Below are 11,202 nucleotides of genomic sequence, written 5' to 3'. Positions count from 1 at the left end.
TATTAATGAGATAAAAATGATTTTCCTGACCAAAAAAAAAAAAAAAAAAAATGTAAACACGGGTGATACATTGAAAGAGTAAGTTGTGCGATTAATGTCACATAAATAAATCTAAAGTGTCATTCATGGGAAGAATAAAGGGTGTAAGTATTTGCTTTTCTTTTTTTTTTTTCCCAAAAAAAAAAAAAAAAAAAAATCTGATCGCATTCATATAAAAGTTAAGAGTACAAAAGCTCTTACAATCAAGATCCAAGCTGAAGCTAAAAGATTACACATCATAAAGTGCAATAACAAACAGATCTTATATTGAAGTTCAAACTATGATGCAAAACATCTGTTAACCCATAATTAATCTTCAGTTGTAACAGCAAATCTGCTCTAGGCAGACAATCCAATGCATAGGTAGCTCTTTTTCCTCAACCCTGGGATTAGAAAAAACTCCATGCCAACACTCATCCTCCTCGACCCAAAGGCCAGAATATCGTTCACATCCACAAACCTAAGGGTCTGGACCAAATCATAAGGCAAGCAAATCAAGAGAGAACAAAGCCTTATTACAAGCAGCATGAAATACAAGCAAAATAGACGAACATGGAAAAAACAACAAGAAAGACAAGACAACACAATATAACCAAAATACAGGGAAAAGCAAAACAACTGGAAAAACAAAAAAAGGAGCACACTAGGCGGAAGTTGGCAGCCAAGAGAAAAGCTAATTGCGTGCTTGCCGGACACCGAAGTGAAGGAGGCTTTGGAAGCTCGACGCAGTGGGGGACGCGTTAAAACACCCTGCAGAGGATTGTGGACAGCAAAGTGGCCCGGAGGAGATTAGTGGCGCACTCAAAAAACTGGGGGAGAAGTTTAAGTGAATCCCCCAAGAGCGTCACTCACAAAAATGTGCCAAAACAAACACCTAGCAAGACAAAGGAAAAAAACAAGTAAAAAGAAAAAAAAATAAAATAAAATACAGATCGGGGAAAAGAAGGGGAAGGAATCAAGGAAGGAAGGGGGGAAGGAACCAAACGGGGAGGAGGATCTCCCCCTCCCCTGCTGTGCGGCGCCGCCTCTTGTGCTCTACTAGGGTTTTTTCTCTCTACTGTTGAATTGTATTGAAGAAATTAGTTGTATTTCATTGGAGAATATACGTATTTGTTCTTGACTTGTTCAATTACAAAGGACGCAAATAATATTTTATGAAATTTATTTAATAAAATATTATTTGCGTTAGTTGCATTAAACGACTATTAAATTTTTCCTAATTTACGTCTTTTTTAAAGAAATGATTTCTTGTATTTACTAAATTAGTGTCCTTTACATTAAAAGACCGACTTTTTTTTCTTTTGTTTTTTTGTCTTTTTGTTTTTTGTTTTTTTGTTTTTTCTTTTAAATTGGCTTCCTTTGCATAAAAAGGACAGTAATTTTATGAGCTTTTAAAAAAGTACGCGAAATGAAAATGTTAGCCTCCTTTATCTAAAAGGAAGTGTAATAACAATTTTTTTTTTTTTTTTTAGTAGTGTATGCTCATATGAAAATTTTATGTTCAACTTAACTCAAATGCCCACCCATGAGAGTAAACTAATATACTTGCCCAAAAAAAAAAAAAAAAAAAACATACTTGACACAATTTTGCAACAAATATTGCTAATGAGCGTACACTTGACAATATCTTAGGTATCAGAATTTAATTATGCATGCCTGCGTACATTTCTCTAGCAAGTCAAGTGTAATGCCCAAGTGAAATCAATTAATTGGTAATTGACTTCATGGTTCGCCTCCTAGCCTTATTTCATGAAGAACAAGACTCATGGATCTCATACTCTCCGAAGAGAGTTTGCAGTGAAAGACTTTTGACTAAAGGACAGAGATAACAATAATTTAAATCTACAATCACAATAACTAGAGTAAAATTCAATGCATCATAACATTTATTAACGCCCTAAGTGTTTGAGTCAGAGACTAGTCATCCAAAATATAATTCAGATCATATCAAATTATTTTGAACATAATTAAAGCTTGCATTTAACCAAATACAACATAAAAACTATCTTTATCATATTCTGTCGGGTAGCTCCACCAGCGTCCCACACGGACTTGAGCCAGACATGGTCCAAGTTCTCAAAAATGACTTTGATGAGAAACCTCACCACCACCAGAAGATTCCCCGGTCCATCTTTGGCTAGAGTAACTAAAACAGCACAAATATACATATGGAGGGAAATGAATACTAGAGTAAATAATACGAATTAGTGAGTAAAAATGTATATGATGTATACATCACTAGATGGTGAACTCAGTTATTTATAAACCACATGTAGCTGATGTACAAATTTAATTGTACTCGCAAGCGCACGAGTCGTGTGCAGTAAAGTGTGTCTGCAAGTGCGAGGTCGAATCCACAGGGGATTGTGTCGTGAAAATTAATTCTTATCTAAACTAATCCTATTTTAACCTAGTTCTGAAGTTTGTCATGCATTTGAAATTGAAAACAAAAATTGAAACAAAATGAAATAATTAAAAGATAAAAACGGCACTAAGGTTTTCAGAATCCACCTCACCAAATTAAAGCATATATTCTCATGTGTTTGTTCATAAATCTGACAAACAATTAAATCCTATGCATGTTCTATTGTTCCTATTGAAAGATTCAATGAATCCATCCATTTTACAAATAACAATGCATATCCAATTTAGTTCAAAAGATCTAATGTATCTATGCTTTGCACAAAAGACAATGGATATCCAAAGTAAATCAAAAGATGCATAGTATCGTTGATCCGGCAGAAGCTTTTTGAGCTAAAGCCTGCTTAAGGTAAAGGGAGAAAAACCTCCTCTACTTATGCCGTGGCCGTGGGTTGAACGGGATCTACAGGCACAATGAATATCCAACTTTGGCACAATCAAACACAATGTTGTCACATAATTGAATTGAAACGAACATACATTACGTTAAGGTCGGAATTGTACGAACAAAACATGAAAACATAAAACTTATCAATGGTGAGGCTTCATCTTCAACCTTAGTTGAAGAATTAGCCTCTCATAACAAAAGGAATCATAAAGAAACTAATTAACTTCATTAAAAATCAAATACTTACAAAAGAATTGGAGTTCAAAGCTCCAAAAACCCAGAAAACACGAAAAATGACCAAGAACGGCGCCCCCGGCGCGTCTCCATCCATTTACAATGGAAAATAACGATATTTATAAGCTAATTTTAGGGTTTCAGCGCTGCCAGATCGACCGAGTGTGCTCGATCGCACTCTAGGTGCGCTCGATCGCACTCGTGCAACATGTCTCCTATGGGCTGGGCGCAAGTGCGCTCGATCGCACTAAACGTGCGCTCGAGTGCACTTCCAGTCAGAATTTTCCTACTCTTGTGAAATAGGAATATGTAGATCTTCGAGTTAGTTTTCCAATGACACCAAGATCACCTCAATCCAAGCTATACAACTCAAGATATGGCCTTTTTAGTGGGACTCGTCGGGTGAAAATCATCTCTCCATCCTAATTTGCTGTCAATGCTCCATGAAGTGTCTTAAGCCGTAAATATCACCTTAAAGCTGCATTTTTCTATTAACAACCTGTAAATCACTAAAACACTAAAACGAACCAAAAACATCAGAAATTAACACAGCTAAGAGTTTAACAAGCATAAGTTAAGGGCCCCAAATATACAATATTTGGCACTCAACAAATACCCTCAAACTTACATTTTGCTAGTCACTTAGCAAAACAAAATGAAAACAAGAAACATAAGTCCAGTGTCGTGGGAGAGACGATTGCATTTAGCATATGCAACAAGCCTTTTAAACCCCTAGGCATCTCTAGTGGACGAGTGAAGTCTCGTGAGGGTTTAACAGAAATGATACCCACAAACATTTTTAGCATTATGTCATTGACAAACACAATTTCCACTCAAACACATGGTTCTCACATCATGAGCAGGTTTAACAAAGTGAACACCACAATCAAATCATCAAGCCAACCACAAATCATTCAACTCAAAGGTGGAAATTTGAGACAACACAAGCTTCAATAGGTGCAAAGTGAGACTAACACAAAGTTAAGAGGCTTCAATTTTTCTCAAAGTTTGGTGTACCTAAAAATTCATAGGAATTCACACAGATGAAAACACCAAAGGCTTAGATCAAGACATGCATTTTATATATATATATATTTATTTATTTATTTTGTGTAGGCTGTGCAATGTTCAGCTCCCTTAAGCTTTCTAATTTACCTATCTAACGAGTGTTGGGCTAGTGACTCCCAAACCAAATGGTTTTAGGGCACTAAATGTAAAACATCCCTAAGGCTTAATTACTCAAGTCAAAAAGGCTACGAAGCCAAACTAGCCATACAATCAACAAAATTGAATTTATCATCTTTTTACCCGAACACTCAATGCTTAGTGAGGCATGAGGTCCGGTTACTCAATGAAAAACTCAAACTGATGATGACACTTTCTTTTTTTTTATCTATCCTCAAGCCAAGGTTTCATCAACACTTCATCCTACAAATCGCAAGGCACACCCTAATCAATCAAAATCTCATACCTTACAGACTTTATGCTAGTGTGCTTGTGATAATCAACTTAGACATGTGAAGTCTCTCTAATCCACCAAATGAGTCAAAGGACTCAGATTTCTAATGACATGTAGTGTTCAAAAGGTTAAACACACTAATGACATGCAAACCACAGTTATGATGTAACTCATGCCCAATCAACAACATAACATAATTTTTTTTTGATAAAAACAAACAAAAAGACACAAACAAACAAACAGATAGTGTGTTTGTCCACACCCCCAAACTTAAATGACACATTGTCCCAATGTGGCAAGAGATACAATATCGTGGGATGAGGAACCAGAGTGTGCAAAAGGCTAGGGCGTCCCCCAAACTTGAACACCAAAACACCTGTCAAAATCTAACAGCAATATTTCCTCATAGAAACAAACATCAAAAGATTAATTGCTGTTAGAGACAAAAAAATGAAATGACAAAAAGGAAAATAAATCAAAAACAAAGTGCAGAAAATAAAAAGAAAGAAAGACTACCGCACTTTCCCCGATCATTTGGGTGTCCAACCAATCCCTTCCACCCTTTCTTCTTAAGAATTTGATATCCCTCTGGAAGGATGTTTTGCCGTCTCAGGTAGCCTAGTTGCTTGCTTCGAAAGATCTTCTTAGGAACATGGTTCCTAGATTTGTGACCTTGCGTGCATAGATCCTTGAGAATTTCAGCATGAGACGGCTCTTTGAGACATTGAAGAATTGAAGCTTGGGGTCCATGAATTGTCTCAAGAGGGATTTTGATGAAGGAGTGAGCTTTAGTACTCACTCCCTTGTCACTGGACAGATTTGGAGTTGACGGGGGCTCAATGTGATCAACCTGCTCCTCTTGTTCTTCCTCCTCGTCTTTTTCCTCACTCCCAAATATGGTGGTTGTTTGAACATGCTCATGTGCAGACTTGCTAGCATCTTCCTCATCAATCATGTAATGGTTAATGAATAGACAATCATCTATCCGATGAGAAGGATGATAATAGTATGAGCATGACTTATTAAGTGTGTGAGTGTGAGGGGGTTGGGTATGGGCACGCCTAGCATGAGTTGGTTTACTCTCTCATCTAAGTCATCAACATGAGCAGTTGAAAAATGTTGCACTAATAACTCTTGAAGAGGGTAATTGCTAGGTGAAGGCATGGAAGAATGGTTATTGAACTGCGGATATTTAGGATGGTGTAGTTCATGATATTCGGGAGCATAATTTCCCGTAGCATGAGCTTGCCACGAGAAATCAGAATGGTCGCTCCAGTCTGGGGTGTAGGAATTGAAAATTGATTCAGACCCCAGACTGGAGAAATTGGTGTTCATCTGCTCATATGAAAAATTGGAAAATTGTCCCCAGGATGGACAATTACCTGAACTATGATAAGGGCTGGAGCAGTATAAACATGGTCCATGTGGGTAGAAATTGTGAGGGAAGTTGGTAGGAGCGGGTGTCCTACAACTATGAGTAGTATTAAAATTATTAAACGAAAAATTCATGCTTACCCTCACTCTTTAAAAAAAACACACCTTCACATGAAAAAGTAACCAAATTTTTATTTTATTTTATTTTATTTGTTTTGTTTTGTTTTGTTTTGTTTTGTTTGTTTGTTTTTTTTTTTTTTTTTTTGAATATAAAATAAACAAAAATACAAAAAATTAAAAATAAAAACTCAAAACAAAAACTCACAAAACGGACCAAACATAAGTTTGGCAAAATTCAAGGTGCTGGCTCGTTTTGGTGCAGTTTGCGGAGGTGCGCTCGAACGCAGGTGAGAAGAGATCGAGCACAGGTGCGAGCTGGTCCGGCAGGTGTGCTGTTGTTGCGCGTGTGCGCTTGAGCGTATGTTTGCTGTGCGCTTGAGCGCAGTTGGGGAGGATCGAGCGCAGGTGCGCTTTGTCTGCTGCCTTGTGCTCAAGTGCGCTCGAGCGCGAGTGGGGTGCGATCGAGCGCACTAGCAGGGAATAGATTCCATAGAACTGCAGAAAAAAAAAATGAAAACAGAAACCAAACTCTCTTTTTTCTTTTTTTTCTTTTTTTAATGGTTAGATGAAACAAAACAAAAACAGATAAAAATAAAAATAAACAAAAATTGCAAAAAGAAAATGAAACAAAAATCTACCTAAACTAGTAGAAAAAGAAAATCAATTTAAACAAAAATTAATTTTCACAAAAACAAACAACTCCCCGGCAACGGCGCCAAAATTTGATGTACAAATTTAATTATACTCGCAAGCGCACGAGTCGTGTGCAGTAAAGTGTGTGTGCAAGTGCGAGGTCGAATCCACAGGGAGTCGTGTCGTGAAAACTAATTCTTATCTAAACTATTCATATTTTAACCTAGTTCCGAAGTTTGTCATGCATTTGAAATTGAAAACAAAAATTGAAACAAAATGAAATAATTAAAAGATAAAAACGGCACTACAGTTTTCAGAATCCACCTCACCAAATTAAAACATATATTCTCATGTGTTTCTTCATAAATCCGACAAACAATTAAATCCTATGCATGTTCTATTGTTCCTATTGAAAGATTCAATGAATCCATCCATTTTACAAATAACAATGCATATCCAATTTAGTTCAAAAGATCCAATGTATCCATGCTTTGTACAAAAGACAATGGATATCCAAAGTAAATCAAAAGATGCACAATATCCGTCGGATGAAATACAATGAATATCCAACTTTGGCACAATCAAACACAATTTTGTCACATAATTGAATTGAAACGAACATACATTACGTTAAGGTTGGAATTGTACAAATAAAACATGAAAACATAAAACTTATCAATGGTGAGGCTTCATCTTCAACCTTAGTTGAATAATTAGCCTCTCATAACAAAAGGAATCATAAAGAAACTAATTAACTTCATTAAAAATAAAATACTTACAAAAGAATTGGAATTCAAAGCTCCAAAAACCCAGAAAACACGAAATATGACCAAGAACGGCGCCCCCGGTGCGTCTTCGTCCGTTTACAATGAAAAATAACGATATTTATAAGCTAATTTTAGGGTTTGAACGCTGCTAGGTCGACCGAGTGCGCTCGATCGCACTCTAGGTGCGCTCGATCGCACTCGTGCAACATGTCTCCTATGGGTTGGGCGCGAGTGCGCTCGATCGCACTAAATGTGCGCTCGAGTGCACTTCCAGTCAGAATTTTCCTACTCTTGTGAAATAGTAATTTGTAGATCTTCGAGTTAGCTTTCCAATGACACCAAGATCACCTCAATCCGAGCTATACAACTCAAGATATGGCCTTTTTAGTGGGACTCGTCGGGTGAAAATCATCTCTCCATCCCAATTTGCTGTCAATGCTCCATGAAGTGTCTTAAGCCGCAAATATCACCTTAACGCCGCATTTTTCTATTAACAACCTGCAAATCACTAAAACACTAAAACGAACAAAAAAATCAGAAATTAACACAGCTAAGAGCTTAACAAACATAAGTTAAGGGGCCCAAATATACAATATTTGGCACTCAACAGTAGCATTATGGGGTGACAATTTATCGTATAATCATGGATGCAATATAAATATAGTATATGTTATAATATGAGGATCATGTCATAGTTGAATTTGTATGGTTTACCAAAGTTATTACTCATTCTCAACAGGTTTAGCACTATTTCAAGGGACTTGTAATACAATACTGGTGCCTAGCTACTGTAGGCTACCATCTATAGCACTAACAGTCTAATCGAGTACGACTTCAAGTGACCCACACTACTAATGATGTACATCCTGTAGTGACCTGTCAATCAAATCTGGTTGCGCCGGTCACGAACCATCGGATCCAAGACTCATATAAATATGCACATACATTTTGACCATAGAGTTAACTTGTATAGTAAGCCCATGATCGTTATCCCGCACATACTGATGTACCATGTCATACGATGTAATTAGTCTTATCCATCATTTACATGCATGCTCTTACAAATCTCATCATGTTTAACTGAGACACGTTTTCATAAAATATAGTTCAGAGTAATTCAAAATGTATTTCACGAGAGTTATGAAAATTCATGTTTGGTACACATAAAGTAATCGTGAAATGCAGGAAAAATAATAACAAGTATTCATGTGAGTTTGTATTCACTTGGCTCGTATAGCTTTCCAACAAACTCTTTTCAAGTTTCCACACCCTCGTAATCGGTGAAAAGGCAAACATCAGATTTAGATCCAAGCTAAAACAAGTTCTAGAGCTAAATACATTCAAAATAAACTTCTTGCCTGACCATCAAATGTTTGAATGGAGAAGCTCGAATGTTTGGCCTTGACATCAAACGTTCGACAAGCGAGGTTCGAACAATGGGTGCTGGGCCGAAAACCCATTTTGAACCAAACAGTCACCAAACCTACTTCTAAGCAAGTTCAAAAGGCCTTAATAAGATCCTTAACAGATTCTTAGCTCCAAATAACATCTTCGTGCAGAAGAAACTATGTCTAACACCATTAAAATGTTAACCCATGCTTAAATCAAGATTAAACCCAATAATATAATTACAAGCTTAAAACATACAATCTGGACTATGAAAAGCACTCAACCAGCATAATAAACCCTACAATTTTATTAGGGTTTCTAGGACTTCTAGAGTATTCCTAAGCCTATAAATAGACCTCTAAGTCTTACAATTCAATATACAATCTTGGGGAAGGAGAGGAGAATTTGAAGACTACTTCTAGGAGCAGTTTTAGGTTCTTTCTTTCCCTTTTCTTTTCAGTTTTATTTTAATTATGTGTAACTAAACTCTTGAGTACGGATAGATTGAAACCCTAATTATGTTTCTTTAATATTTCAATATTGGCGCCTTTATGATAATTATATTGTGATGCTTAACTTGATTAATTCATGTTTTATTGAATTTTTCATATGTGTGTGATTGGCCATTATATGCATGTAGTATGAATTAGTTATTTAAGTCAATTTGGATGATCGAGTCCTGGGCTTAATAGAGTGACAAAAGAATCTCCTCACGGGTTTTTGGGTTAATCAACATGAAAAACCAGGAGTATACATCCATGCCTTAGGCTTCATATGTTTGTCGATTTCCATAAATTTATTCTTTCTTAAAAAACAACTTAGTATACATCCATGTTAAATCCTTTAAGAAAAAAAAGAGTTAAGAGTATACATACATGCCTAATTCATTGCTTAGGAAAACCAATAACTTAAGGAGTATATACACATGCCCTTAAGTTGACAAACTTTAAGTATTCATAATATGATTGAAACATTGACATATTGTTATATTATTTGAGCATGATTAGTGGTGAATATCAAAGCCCTACCTTTATCTTTATTAACTCAAAAATCAATCTTTGTTTTAATTACAGAATTTATTTTAAACATAATTTACTGCAATTCTCGTAGGAATGATTTCGTACTTGCACCCTATATTACTATTTTGATCTTGTGCACTTGGGAGTAAAACATAACAAATATTATCTATTAATTTATGTATTATTTGTCACAACACATTCTCCAAGTCATCTTCATTTATGTCTTTCATTTATCTCTAATCGACTTTGAAACATGTTACGTTGATAATGTTTATGTCGGTACTCTATCTAAGCCTTTGAAGTCTGCTACTACCTAAGTTTTTCAATATTCGAGGTGTAGTGATTAAGGCATCTGAAGTTATCACTACATCTTTACCGGTGTTTAACTGATTTAAACGAGGTTTTGGTGCTCCAATGGAGCAAAAAAATTCTGTATTTGTTGCATTCTAGTCAAAGCCACGGATTTCCGTTTGTCCGCCCTGAATACCAGTGAAGCTAAGGGCCTATTTGAGATTACGTTTGAGTGGTCTAAAAATGCTTTTAACAGTTAAAAAGTCAATTTGAAGAAAAAAGTACTCATTTGATAAAAAAAATTAAAAGAGCTTTTTTAAGAGTTCAAAAAGCCTAAAAATAATCAAAAAAACATTTTTGGCAAAAGTAAGCTTTTGTCCAAAAGCTTTTTTTTTTACTTAAAAACTCTATTTCTCAAACACAATTCCAAACAGGTTCTTAAGCAGATTGCGTGGCCAATTTTTGCATTAGCGACAAGCAAGTCTACAGCCACGCATAGGATATTAAGCTGAGCGAATTGATTTGTTTGTTTGTGTCCCAAACCGGAAGGGTGACACAAGAACCACGCAGAAGCATGCTATAAAAAGAGAAGCAAGCCACAGAACAATTCATACCTTTCTCGGCCTTTTGGCAAAGACATGAGTTTAATATCTGATACGTGGTCCGATGGACCACATGGTATTAAATTAATTTCTTTTGGGGGAGGGCCCAACACAGTAGCTTGCTACTGTGGCCTTAGCGCGTCCCCATTTGTTGCACTAAAGCACGGGCAGGCGCATCCCACCCAATAATAGTTCAAGTTTAGCCTATATCTTTCTAATTTTTGCATATTAAAGATTTACTGTTGGGTCCTTCACAAAGCCTATAAAGAGATCATATATATATATTGTAAGTAGATCTTATGAATATTGAACGACGGTCTATTTTGCATATGAGGAGGTTTTTAATGAAATTTTTGGGTTAAATACTCCATACCTCTCCTGGGGTTTTCCAACTTTATTTTTTCTCCCCTAGGGTTTCATTTTTATCACAGGAGGTTCCTGTGGTTTTGATAAGTGACCAAATTAA

General features: G+C 36.1%; 1 pseudogene; it reads left to right on the top strand.

Annotated features, from left to right (window-relative positions):
- The first annotated feature begins 10,744 nt into the window (after positions 1–10,744).
- LOC148583091 (U2 spliceosomal RNA) lies at positions 10,745–10,918 on the top strand (annotated as a pseudogene).
- The last annotated feature ends 284 nt before the right edge of the window (positions 10,919–11,202 follow it).

This window comes from Corylus avellana, chromosome 11 (genome assembly GCF_965113065.1).
Source record: "Corylus avellana chromosome 11, dhCorAvel1.hap1.2, whole genome shotgun sequence".
Taxonomy (NCBI): domain Eukaryota; kingdom Viridiplantae; phylum Streptophyta; class Magnoliopsida; order Fagales; family Betulaceae; genus Corylus; species Corylus avellana.
Note: the sequence above shows the minus strand (reverse complement) of the source record. Positions and strands in the feature narration are given on the sequence as shown.